This window comes from Procambarus clarkii, chromosome 35, assembly GCF_040958095.1.
Source record: "Procambarus clarkii isolate CNS0578487 chromosome 35, FALCON_Pclarkii_2.0, whole genome shotgun sequence".
Classification (NCBI taxonomy): Eukaryota; Metazoa; Arthropoda; class Malacostraca; order Decapoda; family Cambaridae; genus Procambarus; species Procambarus clarkii.
The window spans coordinates 4,190,957-4,214,752 of NC_091184.1; positions in this window are offsets into that span (position 1 = coordinate 4,190,957).

The following is a 23,796-nucleotide window of genomic DNA, read 5'->3' on the forward strand; positions in this document are numbered from 1 at the left end:
GTCTACCACTGCAAACCACCTTAAGCCTATCATCACCCAGCAAAAATCTGCTATCAGAATAATAACAAACTCTGCTTTCAGACAATACTCAGCTCCCTTGTTTAAATCCCTAAACTTGCTAAATATTAACTCGCTCCACACATTCTCTTGTGTCAACTACATTTACAAAACCCTGTTCTTAAACGCAAACCATGCTCTGAAACTCTCCCTGGACAGATGTAATAGGACCCATTATCACCACATCAGAAAGAAATATCTCTTTGATATCCCCAGGGTCAAACTTTTTTTTTTTTTTTTTTTTTTTTTTTTAGATATATACAAGAGTTGTTACATTCTTGTACAGCCGCTAATACGCGTAGCGTTTCGGGCAAGGCCTTAATCCTATGGTCCCTGGAATACGATCCCCGCCGCGAAGAATCGTTTTTTCATCCAAGTACACATTTTACTGTTGCGTTAAACAGAGGCTACAGTTAAGGAATTGCGCCCAGTAAATCCTCCCCGGCCAGGATACAAACCCATGACATAGCGCTCGCGGAACGCCAGGCGAGTGTTTTACCACTACACCACGGAGACTGCAAATCTGTGTAAACACTATGCAAATTAAGGGACCTAGTCTATGGAACTCACTCCCTAGTGAATTGAAAAGCTGTTAAACTTTTGCCTCATTTAAAAACAAAAACAAAAAGTACCTAATTTCATCTTCGTAGTTTCATACACTGAGCTTTAAATTTGCTCTGTATCTAGTGTTACCCAATCTCTCAATCTTTATGTACTTAATCCAAACAACTTTATCATTGGGCTCATTGCTGTCTTCTTTTATGTGCTAGCCATATGCTGTATTGTGCCTATTAATTTTTGTTAACTATCATTCAAGTTGTCATTGCAATCAATATAGCTACCTATGTCCTTTAATATACCTACAATTTTCTCTCATCTTTTATTTTTTTTTCTCTCTTGCTATGTAACTGTTATCATTTTTTATAAATTTTGCAAGTATTTACCTACTTAAAAATTTATAATAATAATAATAATTTTTATTTAGGTAAAGGTACATACGTAAAGAGATTTTACAATGTTTGTTGGCTTTATAGATAGAGCTAGTACATACAATGCCTAAAGCCACTATTACGCAAAGCGTTTCGGGCAGGAAAAAACACTAATGACTAAAGCTTAAAACTAATGGGTAAAAAGAATAAAATGTGTTGAGTACAAATAAAAATAGAGGTAAAAGAGGGGGGAACATTGTTGAAAAAGCAGCACAAATACAATTACAAATTATTACAGAAAATTACATTCAAACAGCGTTGATTTAAAAAAACACACACACAAAAAAACAAAAAACATACATGGGTTGACAACAGAGGGGTAAGGTAGGTTACAGGGAATTTATTAGGTATAGCTTCGTTTTTAATTTAAACTGGTTGAGAGAGGTACAGTCTTTAACATGGTTGGGAAGGTCATTCCACATTCTGGGCCCCTTGATTTGTAGAGCATTTCTGGTTTGATTAAGTCGTACTCTAGGAATATCAAAACTGTATTTATTTCTGGTGTGGTGCTCATGGGTTCTGTTACAACCTTCTATGAAGCTTTTGAGATCAGGATTGGCATTATAGTTTAGCGTTTTATATATGTATAATACACATGAGAGAATGTGCAGTGACTTAATGTCTAACATATTCAGAGATTTGAGTAGGGGTACCGAATGATGTCTGGGGCCAGAATTGGATATTGTCCTAATAGCAGCTTTGTGTTGAGTAATTAGAGGAAGCAAGTGATTTTGGGTAGTAGAGCCCCAAGCACAAATACCATAGTTGAGATATGGATAGATAAGGGAGTAATAGAGAGTCACCAGGGCAGGGCGTGGTACATAATATCTGATCTTAGAAAGAATGCCCACAGTTTTTGAAACTTTTTTTGATATGTTTAGAATGTGTCCCTGGAAATTCAGCTTGTGGTCAATGAGAATGCCAAGGAATTTGCCATCTAATTTGTTACAAATTTCGGTATTGTTTATTTTGAGATTTATTTGATTAGAGGATTTATTGCCAAACAGAACATAGAAAGTTTTGTCAATGTTAAGGGTGAGTTTGTTGGCAGTTAGCCACAGATGGACTTTATTTAGCTCAGTATTTACTGAGGCATTTAGAGCAAGGGGATCAGGACTGGAGTAAATGAAGGTTGTGTCATCAGCAAATAGAATTGGTTTGAGGTGTTGAGAGGCATTTGGAAGGTCATTAATGTAGATGAGAAAGAGGAGAGGGCCAAGTATGCTGCCCTGGGGAACACCAATGTTGATGGGTAGGGTGGGAGAAATTGTATTATTCACAGAAACACGTTGGAGCCTGTCAGTAAGGTAGGATTTGAGGTATTGAAGGGAGTGTCCTCTGACACCATAATGATGTAATTTAAGAAGAAGGTTTTGGTGGTTGACAGTATCAAAAGCTTTACGCAGGTCCACAAATAACCCAACAGGGAACTCATTTTTATCAAGAGCTGTATGAATCGAGTTAAGCATACTAATAAGTGCATCGTTAGTGCTTTTTTTGGGCCTGAAGCCATATTGGCAAGGGCTAAGTATATTGAGTTTGGCTAGATATGAGTAAAGCTGCTTATTTTCTTAGATTAAGAACCTGCCCGAAACGCTGCGCGTACTAGTGGCTTTACAAGATTGTAATTACTATACTATGTATCCTCACAATCCCAATGTAACTTCTTGTATATATATAAATAAATAAATAAATAAATAAAATCAGCAGACTTCTAGATGTTACTACTGCTCGGCTTAGACTCGGTTACAAGTATCTCTGGGAATTCTCATTATCTGCTGATGTAGATCTGACCAAATGTAATCTGTGTCAACAAAACTATTCGCACACCCTCCGTCATTATGTGATGGAGTGCGAAAAGATATGTGAATTCAGAGACAATTCTATAACCAATGTACCAACGATGTGTCAATATTTCATTCAAAATCAAATAAAATCAAATGTTTATTTAGGTAAGGTACATACATACAAGAGATTTTACAAAGAGTGATGGATTTATAGATAGGGCTAGTACATACAATGCCTAAAGCCACAATTACACAAAACGTTTCGGGCATGAAAAACTTAAATGACTAAAGCTTAATACTAATCGAGCATAAAGAATAAAATGAAAACATAGCTGAAAAAGCAGCACAAATACAATTCTGTCGACAAACAGCGCTCTTTAAAAAAACAGACATTGGTTGACAATAGAGGGGTAAGGTAGGTTACAGGGAATTTATTAGGTATAGCTTCGTTTTTATCTTAAACTGGTTGAGAGAGGTACAGTCTTTAACATAGTTGGGAAGGTCATTCCACATTCTGGGTCCCTTGATATGTAGAGTATTTCTAGTTTGATTAAGTCGTACTCTAGGAATATCAAAACTGTATTTATTTCTGGTGTGGTGCTCATGGGTTCTGTTACAATCTTCTATGAAGCTTTTGAGGTCAGGATTGGCATTACAGTTTAGCGTTTTATATATGTATAATACACATGAGAGAATGTGCAGTGACTTAATGTCTAACATATTCAGAGATTTGAGAAGGGGTACCGAGTGATGTCTGGGGCCAGAGTTGGATATTGTCCTAATAGCAGCTTTGTGTTGAGTAATTAGAGGACGTAAATGATTTTGGGTAGTAGAACCCCAAGCACAAATACCATAGTTGAGATATGGATAGATGAGGGAGTAATAGAGAGTCACCATGGCAGGGCGGGGTATATAATATCTGATCTTAGAAAGAATGCCAACAGTTTTTGAAACTTTTTTTGATATATTTAGAATGTGTCCCTGGAAATTCAGCTTATGGTCAATGAGAATGCCAAGGAATTTGCCATCTAATTTGTTACAAATTTGGGTATTGTTTATTTTGAGATTTAGATTCAGATTCAGATGTTTATTCAGGTAAGGTATATACATACAAGTGATGTTACATTAATGGATTGATATATAGATAGAGCTAGTACATACAATGCCTAAAGCCACTATTACGCAATGCGTTTCGGGCAAGAAAAACATTAATATCAAGAACTTAATACTAATTGAGCATAAAGAATAAAAGATGTTGAGAACAAATACAAATAAAGATAAAAAAAAAGGGGGAACATGACTGAAAAAGCAGCACAAATACAATAGGTTGACAAACAGTGTTGATTAAAAAAAAAGAAAAAAAAAAAGAAAATAAAAAGAAAATAACAGACATGGGTTGACAATAGAGGAGTGAGGTAGATTACAGGGAATTTATTAGGTAGTGTTTAGTTTTTATCTTAAACTGGTTGAGAGAGGTACAGTCTTTAACATGGTTGGGAAGGTCATTCCACATTCTGGGCCCCTTGATTTGCAGAGCATTTCTAGTTTGATTAAGACGTACTCTAGGAATATCAAAACTGTATTTATTTCTGGTGTGGTGCTCATGGGTTCTGTTACAACCTTCTATGAAGCTTTTAAGATCAGGATTGGCATTATAGTTTAGCGTTTTATATATGTATAATACACATGAGAGAATGTGCAGTGACTTAATATCTAACATATTAAGAGATTTGAGTAGGGGTACCGAGTGATGTCTGGGGCCAGAGTTGGATATTGTTCTAATAGCGGCTTTGTGTTGGGTAATTAGAGGACGTAAGTGATTTTGGGTAGTAGAACCCCAAGCACAAATACCATAGTTGAGATAAGGATAGATAAGGGAGTAATAGAGAGTCACCAGAGCAGGGCGTGGTACATAATATCTGATCTTAGAAAGAATGCCCACAGTTTTTGAAACTTTTTTTGATATATTTAGAATGTGTCCCTGGAAATTCAGCTTTTGGTCAATGAGAATGCCAAGGAATTTGCCATCTAATTTGTTACAAATTTGGGTATTGTTTATTTTGAGATTTATAAGACTAGAGGATTTATTGCCAAACAGAATATAGAAGGTTTTGTCAATGTTAAGGGTGAGTTTGTTGGCAGTTAGCCAAAGATGGACTTTATTTAGCTCAGTATTTACTGTGGCATTTAGAGCAAGAGGGTCAGGACTGGAGTAAATGAAGGTTGTGTCGTCAGCAAATAGAATTGGTTTGAGGTGTTGGGAGGCATTTGGAAGGTCATTAATGTAGATGAGAAAGAGGAGAGGGCCAAGTATGCTGCCCTGAGGAACACCAATGTTGATGGGTAGGGTGGGAGAAATTGTATTATTCACAGAAACATATTGGAGCCTGTCAGTAAGGTAGGACTCGAGGTATTGTAGGGAGTGTCCTCTGACTCCATAATGATGTAATTTAAGAAGAAGGTTATGGTGGTTGACAGTATCAAAAGCTTTACGCAGGTCCACAAATAACCCAACAGGGAGCTCCTTTTTATCAAGAGCTGTATGAATCGAGTTAAGCATACTAATAAGTGCATCGTTAGTGCTTTTTTTGGGTCTGAAGCCATATTGGCAAGGGCTAAGTATATTGAGTTTGGCTAGATATGAGTAAAGCTGCTTGTATATAAGTTTTTCAAAAATTTTGACAAGTTTGGCAGGATTGATATAGGTCTGTAGTTGTTAACATCTGTGGGGTCACCACATTTGTGGACAGGCGTTACTCTCGCTTTTTTTAGAATATCTGGAAAGGTTTGGAGTTCAAGTGACTTGTTGAAGAGCAAAGCAATAGCAGGGGCTAAAGATCTGGAGGCTTTTTTGTAAATTAAAGTTGGTATCTCCTCAAGGGCACCAGACTTGGTTTTAAGGGAAAGGATTATCTCATTGACGTCAGTGGAGTTAATAGGCTTTAGGTACAGAGACTGTGGATAGTTACCTGTAAGATAGTCCTTAATGTCAGTACTGGAAGATGGAATATCATTTGCAAGGGATGAACCAATGGAAGAGAAGAACCTATTGAACTCAATAGCAGAATCAGAGGCTGAAAGCTGACCATCGTTATTAGACAGGAGAGTCGGTTTGTTATTTAAAGATTTCTTTGATCCCAATATTTGTGAAATTGTGCTCCAAGTTTGTTTAATGTTGCTCTTTATTTGAGTAAATTTATCTTCGTAGTAATTAGTTTTGGCTCGTCTAATTATCTTAGTTAGCAATAATGAGTAATTCTTTGAGAATTCTTTGGAGACAATTCCTAACCTATACTTCTTCTCAAGGTCGTGTTTTTTGTTAATGGATTTCAGTATTCCCTTTGTAAGCCAATGATTGTTAAGCCTTTTGCTTGTGACTTGTTTTGTAAGCCTAGGACAGTGGGTGTTATAAAGGCTAAGAGTTGTTTGTAGAAAAGATTGCACTGCTAGGTTGATGTCACCTATGTTACCTAACTCGGACTCCCAGTTGACATTATCAGCAGCAGTTATAAAATTGTTTATAGCAGTTTCATTGTGCAGCCTAAAGCTTAACTCCCTTGTTTCTAGAGGTGGTTTGCTAATGTTAGTTAAGAGAAATGTGGGGTAGTGGTCTGTAGTGCTATCGGTGATTATACCTGAAGTAAGCGGAGAGGTTATGTTGGTCCAGATGTGATCTAGAGTCGTGGCAGTGCTATCAGTGATTCTAGTAGGTCTAGTGATTAAGGGTATGAGGAGGCAGGAATTCATACAGTTGAGGAAGCTAACAGCAGTAGGGTGTTCAGGCTCGCAGAGGTCAATATTAAAGTCCCCTGCGATAATTAGGTGGTTTTTGTTCAGTCTGTTATCAAGTATTAAATTTCTAAGGTTTGAGTTGAATACAGACACATCAGTGTTGGGAATTCTATAGACTGCACCCACAGACAGGACAGACTCGGCACCCTTGACTCTGAAGCTGGCGAAGATATACTCCCCATAGCAGTCTCTAGTTCTAATTTCTTTTAAGCATGTTAGTTCTTGGTGGTAGTAAAGAGCAGTGCCACCACCTCTCTGAAGTTGACGACAGTTGTGAATTGCTGAGTAGTTAGGCATGTTAAAGAGTTGAGTAGTATCCTCTTTCAACCATGTTTCAGTAAGTATAATAAAAGAGAATTTGTTGCCAATAGTTTCAATCAAGGCACTAACATCATCGAAGTGTTTACCTAGGGATCTAACGTTCAAATTGATTACAGAGATATTGTGATTATGAGTTAATACATTGTTTACATCATGCGCTGCAAAATATCTGCAATTTAGATCATTAAAGTGATTATTGTCATAGATAGTGGATAAGAGGTTAAGTTCTGGGTCTATACTTGACTGCATAAAAGGTGCAGCTAATTTATTTGATTAGAGGATTTATTGCCAAACAGAATATAGAAAGTTTTGTCAAGGTTAAGGGTGAGTTTGTTGGCAGTTAGCCAAAGATGGACTTTCTCTAGCTCAGTATTTACTGTGGCATTTAGAGCAAGGGGGTCAGGACTGGAGTAAATGAAGATTGTGTCGTCAGCAAATAGAATTGGTTTGAGGTGTTGGGAGGCATTTGGATGGTCATTAATGTAGATGAGAAAGAGGAGAGGGCTAAGTATGCTGCCCTGTGGAACACAAATGTTGATGGGTAGGGTGGGAGAAATTGTATTATTCACAGAAACATACTGGAGCCTGTCAGTAAGATAAGATTTGAGATATTGCAGGGAGTGTCCTCTGACTCCATAATGATGTAATTTAAGAAGAAGGTTCTGGTGGTTGACAGTGTCAAAAGCCTTACGCAGGTCCACAAATAACCCAACAGGAAACTCCTTTTTATCAAGAGCGACATAAATAGAGTTAATCATACTAATAAGTGCATCGTTAGTGCTTCTTTTGGGTCTGAAGCCATATTGACAAGAGCTAAGTATATTGTGTTTGGCTAGAAAAGAGTAAAGCTGCTTGTAGATTAGTTTTTCGAATATTTTTGACAAGTTAGGCAGGATTGATATAGGTCTGAAGTTGTTAACATCTGCGTGATCACCACATTTGTGGACAGGGGTTATCCTTGTTTTTTTTTAGAATGTCTGGAAAGGTTTGGAGTTCAAGTGACTTGTTGAAGAGCAATGCAATAGCAGGGGCTAAAGATCTGGAGGCTTTTTTGTAAATTAAAGTTGGTATCTCCTCGAGGGCACTAGACTTGGTTTTAAGGGAAAGGATTATCTCAGTGACATCAGTGGAATTAGTAGGCTTTATGTACAGAGACTGTGGATAGTTACCTGTAAGATAGTCATTAACATCAGTACTGGAAGATGGAATATCACTTGCAAGGGATGACCCAATGGAAGAGAAGAACCTATTGAACTCAATGCAGAATCAGAGGCTGAAAGCTGACCAACGTTATTGGACAGGAGTGTTGGTTTGTTATTTAAAATCTTCTTTGATCCCAATATTTGTGAAATTGTGCTCCAAGTTTTTTTAATGTTGCTCTTTATTTGGGTAAATTTATCTTCATAGTATTTAATTTTGGCTCGTCTAATTATCTTAGATAGCAATAACTTCATTGTAGGCATAGAAGTGCTTTCTGGCTACTAGGTACGACATACATATATATATATATATATATATATATATATATATATATATATATATATATATATATATATATATATATATATATGTCGTACCTAGTAGCCAGAACTCACTTCTCAGCCTACTATGCAAGGCCCGATTTGCCTAATAAGCCAAGTTTTCATGAATTAATGTTTTTTCGTCTACCTAACCTACCTAACCTAACCTAACCTAGCTTTTTTGGGCTACCTAACCTAACCTTACCTATAAAGATAGGTTAGGTTAGGTTAGGTAGGGTTGGTTAGGTTCGGTCATATATCTACGTTAATTTTAACTCCAATAAAAAAAAATTGACCTCATACATAGTGAAAAGGGCAGCTTTATCATTTCATAAGAAAAATATTATAGAAAATATATTAATTCAGGAAAACTTGGCTTATTAGGCAAATCGGGCCTTGCATAGTAGGCTGAGAAGTGAGTTCTGGCTACTAGGTACGACATATATATATATATATATATATATATATATATATATATATATATATATATATATATATATATATATATATATATATATATGTCGTACCTAGTAGCCAGAACTCACTTCTCAGCCTACTATGCGAGGCCCGATTTGCCTAATAAGCCAAGTTTTACTGAATTAATATATTTTCTCTAATTTTTTTCTTATGAAATGATAAAGCTACCCATTTCATTATGTATGAGGTCAATTTTTTTTTATTGGAGTTCAAATTAACGTAGATATATGACCGAACCTAACCAACCCTACCTAACCTAACCTAACCTATCTTTATAGGTTAGGTTAGGTTAGGTAGCCGAAAACGTTAGGTTAGGTTAGGTTAGGTAGGTTAGGTTGTCGAAAAAACATTAATTCATGAAAACTAGGCTTATTAGGCAAATCGGGCCATGCATAGTAGGCTGAGAAGTGAGTTCTGGCTACTAGGTACGACATATATATATATATATATATATATATATATATATATATATATATATATATATATATATATATATATATATATATATATATATATATATATATATATATATATATATATATATATATATATATATATATATATATATATATATATATATATATATATATATATATATATATATATATATATATATATATATATATATATATATATATATATATATATATATATATATATATATATATATATATATATATATATATATATATATATATATATATATATATATATATATATATATATATATATATATATATATATATATATATATATATATATATATATATATATATATATATATATATATATATATATATATATATATATATATATATATATATATATATATATATATATATATATATATATATATATATATATATATATATATATATATATATATATATATATATATATATATATATATATATATATATATATATATATATATATAAGTAAATATGAAACTCCTGTTGGTCAACTCTGCACATGTAGTGCATCCACTATGGGAGAGCTATTTCCTTCAAAAAGTACAATCGTGTGGCTTAATGTTTAAAAAAACAATTTCAAGTACATTCTTTGATTGAAAAACTTGAATATAAATACAAGTGTTAATTGTAAATGATCAGTTATAAACAAAAATAAGAAGTAGGAAAAATGATATGTGGAACCAGACAAAAACATTGGAACACTCAGGTGATGAGAGGGTAAACAACCGCCGCCATTTTAGCAGCGCCACAGCCGGTGATGTTCAGCACGAGCATTAAGGGAAAACCTTGACACAAACTGCACTTATCATAAAGAAAAAGCACCACCATTGACCGCCAAGTGCTCACATCAAGTCTAACTCGAAGAAACAACACTCAAGCCTTGACGCTTCTCCCAACATACGGGGAGAAAACCTTCACACAAACTGCACCTGTCATAAAGAAGATGAAGACTCACCAGTGTTCACAGTGTCCGAAGGTATTCACCAGTCCTTCACATGTGAAGACTCACATGTTAGTGCATTCAGGTGACAAACCTCATGAGTGTCCAGAGTGTGGGAAGAGATTCAGTCGGCGTGGACATATGAAGAATCACATGATGGTGCATGCGGATGAGAGACCTTTTCAATGTGCTGAGTGTGGCAAAAAATTTAGGGAACGTGGAACTATAATACAGCACATGTTAGTGCATTCAGGTGACAAACCTCATGAATGTCCAGAGTGTGGGAAGAGATTCAGTGAGCGTGGAAGTATGAAGCGTCACATATTAATACATTCAGGTGACAAACCATATGAATGTCCAGAGTGTGGGAAGAGATTCAGTCAACGTGGAAATATGACGACTCACATGTTAGTGCATTCAGGTGACAAACCACATGAGTGTCCAGAGTGTGGGAAGAGATTCAGTCAGCATGGACATATGAAGAATCACATGAGGGTGCATGCGGATGAGAGACCTTTTCAATGTGTCGAGTGTGGCAAAAAATTTAGAGAACGTGGAACTATAATACAGCACATGTTAGTGCATTCAGGTGACAAACTTCACGAGTGTCCAGAGTGTGGAAGAGATTCAGTCGTCTTGGAAGTATGAAGACTCACATGTTAGTGCATTCAGGTGACAAGCCTCACGAGTGTCCAGAGTGTAGGAAGAGATTCAGTCGTCTTGGTAATATGATGAGGCACAAAATGATACATGCAAATAATAGGGTAAACACTTAGAGTGTCGAAGGTAATTAAGAGAATGTTGAAGGATAATGAGGCACATACAGGTATATTAACTTAACTTTAATCTAACAGTGTGCTATCACAATGTCAGTTGGATGTTCTTCAAAGGTAATTCTATTTTGTTTGAGAAATACACTTCACCATGAAAGGTAAAGATCAAGATATTTTATTATATTGTTCTTTTATGAAAGTTAGATGACCAAGCAAGAACTAGAGAAGCTGTCACTATAGGAAAATTCAAAATTTCTTATAAGTATAGAAATATCTCTTTAGTTTAGCAAAGATAAATCAAAGCTTTAAATGTTTTTCTTCTTATTTATGTAAATAATAATGTGCTTTCTGTTTTTGTTCTCTGTGAAAATTTATTTAAAATGTAATATACTCTGTAGCTAAGTTATGGACATTATTGTTGTAATATTATTTAGCATTGGTGCTGGTGAAGAAGACAGTCTGAGACGTACTTAAGATGAGACCATTTGATTGATAGGGAAATGTAGGTTAATCAAGGAATTTTCTCATCAGATTCATATGCAAACTGATGTCTATTTTATATTTTTTGTTTAGGCATATTTATGAATAATACTCTTGATTATAAATATTTCACCGAAGAGTTTATTGAAGGCAGATTGGCATTTATAACTGTCAGTCAAGTTAATATGAAATTTAAATTTATATTACTCTAGAAATTTACATCACTCTAAATTTACCAGACATTTATATTACTCTAGCCTAACTTTATCATTTATGCAGTTATTGTCTGGGAATAATATTTTACCTGATTTACCTGAGGGCCTCGATAAAAACGGGAAGCTGGCAGCTTGTTGAAGGTTCCCTTCCCCCCCCCCCCCCCCCCAATTTTCCTTGATTTTTTCCAGGTATATTTTGAAATTCAGCACATTTTGGCAGTTATGGCGTTGGCGGGTAGTCAGTTCCATCGATCAATAACCCTGTGGGTGAAAAAGCCTGATTCAAAGTTATATTAGCTTGATTAGCAATAATATTATCCTGATTCGTATAATCCTCTGTCAATTATATTATCCAAACTGCCTGTTATAAATAATATTGTGTTGTCCTTCTATGGGGGACTTGGTATTATTAAGGGTAAGGGTAGTTAGAAGACAGAGTATCAAATATGGGAGAGCTAAAAGGCCCGCGCCCCCAAAATAAACTATCCACAGTAATAATACCTTGCTACTAGACCCATATATGTCAGTCTAAGGGTTGATCAATGCACTCCCACACAGGAAGAAGGGATACTCCTATAATTCATGTACTTATTTATTTACCCCTTAACAACCCCCCATACACTCACACCAATAACAACAATAATAATAACTTTACCACACTACCTTACGTTAAAAAGCCTTGGTCCACTTAGGCAGGATACAAGGTTTACACTAAGAACAAGCTAGGGTAAAGTACTACTGGATAAGCACTGAAGCTGGATGCAGCTTAGGGTAGAGACACCACGTGGTACCCCAATACAAAACACAACACTTAGGGGTACCCAAAACACTGGCAAATACTACCCCCAGGTCTCACCAATCGTTACTACCAGAGTATGCACACTTAAACACCATACAGTACTTAACTTAATGGTACAGGAACTTAAGGTAAGGGAAATAAGTAAGAGGAGAAGGGAGGAGAGTAGGGGTGCAGCCACAGAGTAGGTCTCGTCCCCACGAACGCCAGCCAGAGAAGAACGCTCCTAGCAACCAGCTAGGCCTCCCGCATGTCGTGGTGCTGGAAGGAGCCTAATTGATCGTGCAGCTAAGCACATTAAAGATCTTCCCCTATGCAACGTATTGTTACTTACAAATGATTAGAAAGTATTAGTAAGCAAAGTTGGTGCCTATGTTATTATTTAATAATCAACCCCCAGCTCAGTCTTTAAATGCTCTTGAGAAACAATAATAGTCTTACGTCTGGCAGGGAAGATACAGACAATGACGCATAGGGTTGCGTTCAGCTATACTATAGTTAAGTTTAATAACTCAATTTTGACCTCTGGTTTCCACTAAAGAACCCAGGGTCATAACACTCCTCCCCCCTTCAGAAAAAAAAAAATGTGACTACTAGAATAGTAGTCATATTTTTTTTTTTGTAAGAGAATACAGAGAATAAGAAGAAAAAATATATGAAAAAAAAAAAATCAATCAAAACAATTTCTCTGCAAGAAAATACAAAGGAGTTCTCTGAAAGAAAAAAAAACATACACAAAAAAAAAACAAAAAAAACAGGGAAGTAAATAATTTGGACACGGAATATTTAATTGTCACAGGAGAACCTAAAAAAAATAACTAAAGCATAACAGTTGGTAAATGGCTTCCTGTGGCCTAGATGAATGTTATTCAGGCAACCGGGACAGAGCGTCGGCTATCACGTTGAGTCTGCCTGGTAGGTGGGTAATGGAAAGATTGAAGTCCTGTAGGTACAACGCCCACCTGAGGATGCGTTTATTCTTACCCTTCATCTGAGTCAGGAAGACTAGTGGGTTATGGTCCGTGTACACTTCCACTGTATTACCTGCAACCCGTTCTGCAAATTTAATAAGTCAATATTGACTTATTAAATATGTGCATAGGTGACATACTTAACATAATAGATACCCTTAAAAAGATTAATAGAAAACACCGACCTTACCTAACCTTGTTAGTATCTTAAGATAAGCATCTTATAGCTTCGTAATTACAATTATTACCTAACCTATAATAGGTATAGGTTAATGTAATAATTGTAATTACGAAGCAATAAGATGCTTATCTTAAGATACTAACAAGGTTAGGTAAGGTCGGTGTTTTCTATGAATCTTTTTAAGGGTATCTATTATGTTCAGTATATCACCTATGCACGTAGTTAATAAGTCAATATTGACTTTACGAATTTGCCGAGAACGGGTTGATTACCTGTGAGGTAAACTTCGAACTTTTTACATGTTAACACTAGCGCCAACGCCTCTTTTTCTACCACTGAATAATTGCGTTGCGCCTTGTCGAATTTCACAGAGTAATAATATACTGGGTGTTCCACCTGATCATCCCCAGTTTGCAACAACACTGCACCAGCACCCGAGTCAGACGCGTCAACATGAATTTTAAACGATCGGTCGAACCTTGGACTAGGAAGCACTGGGGTGGAAGCTAAGATCAATTTCAAATTTTTAAATGCCTCTGCACAGTCTGATGACCACTTAAATTTAACGGCTTTCCGCAACAAGTCTGTGAGAGGAGTGGCAACACTGGAAAAGTTCTGACAAAAATGTCGATAGTATGCACACATACCGATAAATCTTTGAACGTCCTTTTTAGACTTTAGTACTGGATACTCCAGAATGGCACTGATTTTATCTTGCCGAGGTAACACTTTTCCTTGGCCCACTTCATAACCGAGGTACGTCACTGTGCCTTGGCCAAAATGACACTTTTTAGCATTTAAGGTAAGATTTGCTTTTTCAAGATTGCGAACAACTGGCATAACCTAGCTATGTGGTCAGCCCAATTACTGTCAAAGAGCACGATATCATCTAAATACGCCCAACAATTTGGCACCTTAGCGAGCAGAGAATTCATGAGTCTCTAGAACGTGGCAGGGGCATTACGCAAGCCGAACGGTAACACTTGATACTCAAAAACACCCTCGGTGTCACGAACGCAATTAGTTGTTTAGCACGTTCAGTGAGTGGGATTTGATAATACCCCCTCGAGAGGTCGAATTTCGAGACGTACTTGGCGTTTCCCAGCTCGTCGATGCAGTCCTCGAGGAGGGGCAGCGGATAGGCATCCACAATGGTCACCTTGTTTAGCTGCCGATAGTCGGTGCATAATCGCCAGGAGCCGTCTGGTTTAGGGACCAAAAGGCAGGGCGAGCACCAAGAGCCCTGGCTCGGCCGAATGAGGCCGTGCTGGAGCAAGAAGTCGACCTCCTTCCGTACGATGGCCTTCTTTTCTTGACTCATCCGATAGGGTTGAAGGCGAATGGGAGTGTAGTCCGTCAACTCGACATCATGGCAAATGGCATCAGTCTGGGTCGGGACCTCCCCGAACAGACTGGAGAATTCATCAACCAACGACCGCACCTCTTCACGTTGGGCCATCTGCAAATGGGACAGTCCCTCCACAGCATTCACAGAACTAGAATTATTGAAAATGAGATTAGTTGGGTCCCCAGAACAATCATCCCCTCTCTCACTGGAAATGGAAACATTGGTTAGTGCAATGGGCCTGGGGCCCTGGAACTTCTTCAGCCGAGTTACATGTACGTGCATTATCTGGTTACGTTTGTCAGAGTGCCTCACTTTGTACGTGAGGTCCCCAGTCTTTTCTGTCACAATGTAGGGGCTTTCGTACTTGTGGGACATAGTGTTCCCTAGTCGAGGCTTTAATACCAGGACAGGGTCGCCAGGCTGAAATACCCGTAACTTAGATTTAGCATCGTTACGTTCTTTCATCTTTTCTTGGGCCTTGCCAAGATACTTTAATGCAGCCGCCTTGCAGTCCTTGAGTCTCTGGTGGTGTTGCGCAAAGAAAGCCGAACCTTTGGGTAACGTTACGTTCCCTAACAGATTCTTCTGTAACATTTGCAAGGGTCCACGAACTTTATGGCCAAAGACTAACTCAAAAGGAGAACAACCCAGTGAACTTTGTAATCCCTCTCTAGCCGCAAACAAAACATACGGTAAATTCTCATCCCAGAAGGTGTGGGAACTCTCGCACGATGTCTTCAACATCTGCTTCAGAGTTAGATGGAAACGTTCAATTACCCCCTGACTCTGTGGATGGTATGGGCTGGAAACCTTATGAGTTATTCCACGGTCCTTACAAAATTGCTCAAAAATATCAGACTTAAAGTTAGTACCATTGTCAGTTTGCACGACCCGAGGCAGTCCAAAATTGGAAAAAAATTGCAACATATGAGCAACAACAGTCTTTGCTCGGATGTTCCTTACAGCAAAAGCCTCTGGGTAACGAGTAGTGATACACATCATCGTGATTAGATAAATATTACCAGGCTTAGTTCTAGGTAATGGTCCAACACAGTCCATTACCACAAGAAAATGGTTCTTCTGGCACGACAATAGGCCTTAGAGGAGCTTTAGGTGGAGTCTGGTTTGGTTTCCCAACCAGTTGACAAACAATACACGCATTACAAAATTTTGCCACATCGCTTTTCAGCTTGGGCCAGAAAAAATACTTTAAAATTTTGTGATACGTAATATTTATACCTTGATGTCCCCCCATAGGATCATCATGAGCATCTGCCAAAACTCTTTCTCTATAGCAGGTCAGCAACATAACCTGGTGGACTACCTCCCACTCATTTGACAAGGGAGCACTCTGTGGTCTCCATTTTCTCATCAAAATCCGATCATTGTAGTAGTACCCAGTTGCTGCGTCTACAATTTCCTCCATAGAGACAGCTGTCTCATGACAATCTGCAAGAGTGGGGTCAGCTTTCTGTAACTCACTCAAGGAGGCATCTAGGCCTTGGTCAGATGCTATTGGCCGAGGCTCAACAGTGTTCTCCTCCAACTCCCCACTACTCTCGGTAGATGGCGGTGGCAGGCTCTCCACAATGTCCTCGGCCACGTCATCGAGTCGGGCCATGAATGTGTCCGCAAGGTCCACTTGGTTTTCACCACTCGGAAAGTTCCTTGTGCCCTCCGGATTTACCACCTTGGCAAGCACAGGACTGCCCTTACATTTAAGTCCCATAGACCTGGTCACTGCGCACGCAGGGTACGCAACATTATCCTCTGTGGCGGGTGGATCCAGGCAAACCTTAGGGGTAGGCAACATAATAGGCAGTCTGGAGTCCCCTACCTTATGCCCTGCTAAATCATTACCAACTATTACATCAACATTAGGGAAAGGTAGGTATGAAGTGACAACGACTGTACAAACACCCTTGTGGAAATCAGATTCCAGGGTAACCTTATGGAGGGGTACTGCTCGAGTATCACTAGTGACACCCTCGACCAGTACCACCTCTCCAGTGTCGAGAGTGTTGGCACCTTGCAACGCATTCTCTAAAATTAAAGTCTGGATGGCACCGGTGTCTCGGAAGATCACCACGTCCTTCCAGGAAGAACCTTCAGACAAAAGTAGTCTCCCTTTCGATAAGAATGGGGTAAGCAAGTCCAACCACTGTGGGTTGGAGGTCTTACTTCCTGACCCTTCCGAAGGCCTCAAGCCTTGTGTCACAACTAGAGCATTGGGTCTTTTTTTCCGGGTACAGTTGCCAACAACGGCTAATAGTGTGGTTTGGACGATTACAGTGACCACAAAAACGTCGGGGAGAAGAGACATTACTAACAGAATTACCCTTCGGTTCACCCTTAGGCGCCGTGGGGCTATGTAACACGGGTTAGGGTTTCTCTCTCTTTTCTTCCTTCTACTCCCTCTACCCGTATTCTTACTTATTATTCTCTACCAAGGGACTCCAAAACTTTTACCAAAGCCAACTCCACGCCACGTGGTCCTAAAGACGATTGACCAACTTAGGATTCTACACCCAGTATGACGTGACCTAAGCTCTGAACAAAACCCTAGAGTCGCCTCTGCTGCCACCACCAGACCAGTAATACAGAGCAATGATCGAGGTCTGGATCGATCACGCTAATTAATCAACCTAGGGGCTTGATCCCCACTATAGATACCTGTTGAGTGTGGAATAATTACACGGTAATGATAATTCCGATTCGATGTTAGAATCGGCGCCCAATGCAACTCTGCCTCGTGTGGACCACGTGACCAGGACAAGTATACACATAAAACACATGGAAACAATAAAATGCAAATTAATAACAAATTTAATTTATTAAAAGAAAACTAAAACAAAATCTAAATGTTCACTCCCTATCACTTTAACACTCCCTACTTGACCTGAATGGCAAATGAGAAGACTATTTCTATACATAACCATAGCAACTATACCTCTATGGGCCAGCTAGATGTTGGCTGGTCTTGGGGAGAGGTAAGATGTTTGACCTCTCCCAGCTGCTCCGTATTCCACACTGATCTCCTCCTTGTCTGGCTACCCAGACAGAATTGTATCCTTCCGCCTAGTCAAAGTTCTACCCAGTTACTAGCAAGGTTTAAGTTATAACAATTAACCTCTGTTGTACTTAATTGATCCAGACTGGTTGAATTATTTTACTGAATTAAATTACAAACATCTAACGGCAGAGCTGTTCCCGATCACAAAAATGGTTATTAAAACTTTGAGAAATAGTAGACCTGTCAACCCTGATGACCTATGACCGCCGGTCACTCCGCCTTAAAAGTTAGATCTGATTCGTGACGTCACTGATGGTGACTTAAACTCAATAATTAGAATACTCTTGATATTGTATCCAGTACTATTATACAATACAATTTTAATGCAAAATGAATAAAGGCTAATTTTCTCTAAATTACTGAATACTATAGGATGATTCATTATACGCAGCTATGAACAAAGCGTCGGTTATTTCCACCGCGAATTCCCCTGGGGGTCAGGTCACCATGCGGCTCAGCTTCCCATTCTCTTTTGTCGATAAACCACTCTGGATAATTCTTACAACAGCCTAGTTTGTTACAACCCCCCCGCACAAGCACTTAGTAAACCTTGTTAATTTGTTAAAATTCACGAGGTTTAGTATCCAAACCCACAATTCAACTCATGCCACAAACAAAAGCTAACCTAACTAATAAAATTTGACAAATAATAGTCCAACATCATAATGAACATGTTCATATTTCATAAATTTCTCAGCTGTCAACTGACAGCAATCCTCTAATATCAGGAAACATACATCCTATCCTTACTGACATAGCTAAATAACATGTCCCTACTCTACCATCAAAACTAGCTATTAAACTCTCTTGGCTCTTCACTAGCCAAGTCCATGTGTCCTCTAGAGCCGGCCACACCGTGCTCAAACAAACATTAAAGTTATATCATCAGACTGAACTTTCAGTCATCCGGGAGCGTACTACGGAACTATCAGTTCACATCCGTGTACTAACCACTCCCCATCAATGTCAACCTTGACATGTAAGGAACACACCTAACGTTTATTACATGTATCTAAAAATAAAAAAAAATTCCTATACTATATCACAGGTTTCAGCTGACTGTACAGCCAAGTGTTCTCACTCACTAGAAGTGTCAATGTTTATATTGGTCCGCCTCTCCTGTGTTCAAACATTCTGAAAAAAATAGCACAACATAATTTTCCATAACCGTTTGTTCTGGGCTGAGACAATTACACAGGGGCTTCGATTTTGATTACTGACCAATTTATAGAGTAAAATTCATATATTATACCAGAATTATTTTAAATCTGTTTTTCAACATTTATAAAGTATTGATTCTAACTCTGTTTTTCAACATTTAAACAAAAGTGTCCAGATGTTCTTTACACAGATGTTCAGAGCCAACTTTGTTGTTTGTATCAATTGTTCATATTGAGTAATCGAAAAAAAAAATCGATGCTGCTGGATGCTGAATGTAGTCGCTGACGATGACGGTGTCGATCTTGCTTCTCCATGTGTAGACATCAATACCTGGTCCTCTTGTACTCCCATCCGGTACTCCTGAATGACGACAGAGTGTAGTAGAGCGGAGTGCCAAGTGACAGCTGTAGAATACTGTTACTTCGGCCATTAATCTTGCTCTCGACAGTCCACACGCCTTCATATCAATCACAGTTCACACGGTAGTCTTGATGTTAAACTTGTCGCAGATGACCACAGCAGAGCAGGACTGGATGTACCAACGGTGTCTCTTAGCAGGAGTGGTGTCAGAAGGTCGTAGAGGCGGGTTGCTTGTTTGCAGAACAGGTGAATCTCGTCTTCCATCATTGCTCACGTCATCTCAGGCGTTTCTTGATGTCACCAGGTTACTAGGCCGTAAACACCAACTGTGTATACCCTCGTACCGCCGACTTTAGGCCAAAGGAGACAATTTTGCGACCTTCTATTGGCGAGTCCCGGTACTCTGTAGGGAAACCGTGCCTTCCACCTGTGACCGCCTTACTTCTGCTTTCTTGTTACTTCAGATGACGTAATCATTAATCTTCCGGCGAAATTCTTGAGTACTGCTACGTGCTTTCCATTTCTTGACCTCTCCTCCAACACTGCTGGAATGGCTGCAGTCTTGATGACGCAGCAGGTGGGTATGGTGATCTCGAGACAGCTACCCCGGCGTTGTATGGCACCTCCGGTGACTGCTATAATGTGGACAGCTCGCTGGCCCTGACAACCTCGTTAGTGACGTGAGGCGTCGGCCGGGTGACTCTTGGACAGTCACTCATCCCCAAAGTAACTGATGTATGGGTTACTGGGTCTGGTGGGGGGAGGGCTTTGTGTAACGTGCCTCCCCCCTCGGTCTTTACAGACAAGGGTTCACGTGTGGCTGGAACAACTGGGTCGGTGTACCAATCAGACCTGGGAACAGACAGACACAACACAGCGGAAGCATAGATATACTCTGGGTTTGGTGGAGGTGGAACCCCAGAGCACGGTAAAAGTTGCTACCTGAGTCAAGTATAGACATAGTACATCTCATTGCCTTTACAGGAAAATCTAATGAATACTAAATTATACTAACCAAGGAAGTTACTTTACTGTATAGCGCGAGATCTCGTCACCATAGGGTGGCGAGACTGCACCTGACTACTGATGAGCGATGACAGAGGGTCATCCTCATCTTCTGACTCGTCGGTGAAGCCATGAGTCAGCACTGCTGAGTCAGGAACTAGACCCGCTGAAGGCAGTTCTAATTCCTCTCTAGCATGATAATGTTTCAATTTATTCACGTGAATTGTCCTTTCCACCTGGTCCTCGAACACTCCTTTTATAACAAGATTAACCGGCCCCGCCCTTTTAATTACTCTATAGGTCCTCGCCACCTCGGAGCTAGTTTCCTGCTCTGATTGGCGGGCGCAGCCTCATTCACTCTCAATACGAGGCTTCCTTCCTTCAACTCAAGAGGGCGCACTTTCTTGTCATAAAAATGAGCATACCGAGTCCGTGCCTTCTTGGACGCTTCAGCTGCAATATTCCATGCATTTCTCATTTTTCCAAGGACCTCTGAAGGATAGTCCTCCCCGTATGCAACATTATGTCTGTTAAGCAGACCTGAGGGAAATTGCATGAATTACCAGTAAACAAATGAAGTGGTTGGGTGTTAATTGATTGGTGGATGGCAGTATTCAAGGCGAACTGAACATAGGGTAGGTGTTCATCCCAGGTGTTTGCATCATGTTCAGCAAGGATTGCAAGCATATCCTTGACTGAACGATTAGTCCGTTCCGTCATTCCGTTTGCTTGTGGGTGGTAGGCCGTTGTAAAAGCCGAAGTTGTCTCTAAAATCTTACAAACTTCTCTAAATATATTCCCATTGAATTCTTGACCCCGGTCAGAGACTAAAACTTTAGGAGGTCCGAATACAGTAACGAACCTACGCAAGAACGCATCTGCAACCGTACGAGAATCCTTCTGAGGTAATGCAACTAGTGTAGTGTATCTAGACAGATGGTCAACTAGCACCAACACGTATCTGTTACCCGCATGACTGTGGTGTAAATCAATCAGATCGGCCCCCACACGATCTAACGGTTCACGAATTTCAGGAAATTCCTGAAGTGGGGCTTGTACCTTAAGGGTACCTTTCCTCCTCTGGCAACGAGGGCACGACTTCACGAAATTGATTACCTCAGAAAGTAATCCTGGAAAATAAAATAGAGACTTTGCTTTTAAGTGCGTTTTAAAGATCCCCGGATGCCCTGCAATTTTTGAAGCATGCGCAAGCTTTAACGCTGATGACCGCAACGCGTCCGGAATAACTAGCTGAAATACTGCCCTATCATTCTGGCTATTAACATAATACAGGACGCCCTGTTTCATCTCAAAATCATGTATAGGTAAATTCTTTTTCTTTTTGGGTATTTTCCTCCCTCTAAATACTCAATAATCTCTTTCCATCTAGGCTCGTCATCTGGTATTCTCTCATTTTATCTGATGGAATGGTTTCAATATTTTCATTAATCTGCATTGCCGCTATATTTCTACTTAGCGTATCTGGCACAACATGTGCTGGACCAGGCTTGTACAAGATCTGGAATGAGTGGGCCGAAAGTTCGTGAGACCAGCGTGACATTCGTGGGCATTTCGTTCGCTTTTTAAATATGTGTGTTAACGCTCGATGGTCTGTGTAGATTACAAAATGCCGCTGAAATAGGTAAGGCTCGAAATACCTAACTGATTCTACTACTGCCAGTGCCTCCCGATCCGTAGCTGAATAACGAACTTCAGGTCCTTTGACCTTCCTACTGAAATAGGCTACTGGATGGGGTAAATTATCTGCGTCTCGCTGAATTAAGCACCCGCCAATAGCAATACCGCTGGCGTCAGTGTGCACTTCCCACTCTTTCTCAAAATCAGGAATAGCCAATACCGGTGTCGTGATTAGTTGGTCTTTCAGTTTGCGATAGGCCTCGTCATGTTCAGATTTCCACACAAACTTCGCATTTTTCTTTGTCAGATCAGTCAGGGGTGCTGAAATGCCAGCGAAACCTTCAATGTGACGACGAAAATATCCGGCCGCCCCCAAAAACCTACGCACGTCCTTTGCTGTCCTTGGAGTAGGCATGTCAGCAATGGCGCGGCAAGAATCTGGGTCAGGTCGGATACCGTCTGGGCACACCTGGAACCCCAGAAATTTGAATTTCTGAGCCGCCAGGTGCACTTCTGAACATTCAGCCTGAAACCTGCCTGATCTAACAACTTCAAAGTCTCAGTCAAGTCCTGTAGGTGTTCCTCAAACGTCCTGGAATATATCACAACATCATCCAGGTACGCTAAAGAATGCCTACCCAGTACCGGACTAAGGATAAAGTTGATGGCCCTCTGAAACGACGAAGGCGCTGTCTTCAAACCAAACGGCATCCTACGGAATTGATAAGTGTGCCTACCATCCGAGAATGCTGTTTTTTCCCTATCCTGTTCTGCCACCGGAATCGCCCAATACGCCGATTTTGCGTCAAGAGTTGAGAAATACTTAGCAGCACCAAATTGATCTATTATCTCCTGTATTCGGGGCAACGGATACACATCACCCTTAGTTAGTTCGTTCACCTTCCGGTAGTCAACACAGAAACGATAACTACCGTCCGGTTTCCGAACTAGCACAACAGGAGAGAGCCACGGTGACGTACTAGGCTCTATCACGCCCTGTCTCAACATTTTCTGGCACTCCTCCCTGATAATGTTCTTTGCCTGTTCCGGCAACCTCCACTGTCTTGTGTACACAGGCAAATGGTCACCAGTTGGAATGGTGTGCTCGATCTTATCAAGGAGACCAATCTGGTCATCCTCTGTCGCAAACAATTTCGGGAATTTTCGTAAAACTCCTCTCAGTGCCTTCCTATCCCTGTGCAACATGTTGCAAATCAAGTGCTGAAATTAATTTTTCCACTTCCTCTACATTCTGTGCAACATTTCTCGTCTCGTATTGTACTTTGGATGGTGTTTTAGTGTTCAACATATTCAGTGCACTACATTGTGCAGTGACGGCTGGCGTCTCAGCTGACTCATGGTGAAAGATTTCTGTGTCCTCCACCATGGTTCCCTGAGATACCCTATCACCTGCCCTGAAGCGAAAAGTCTTATGTGAA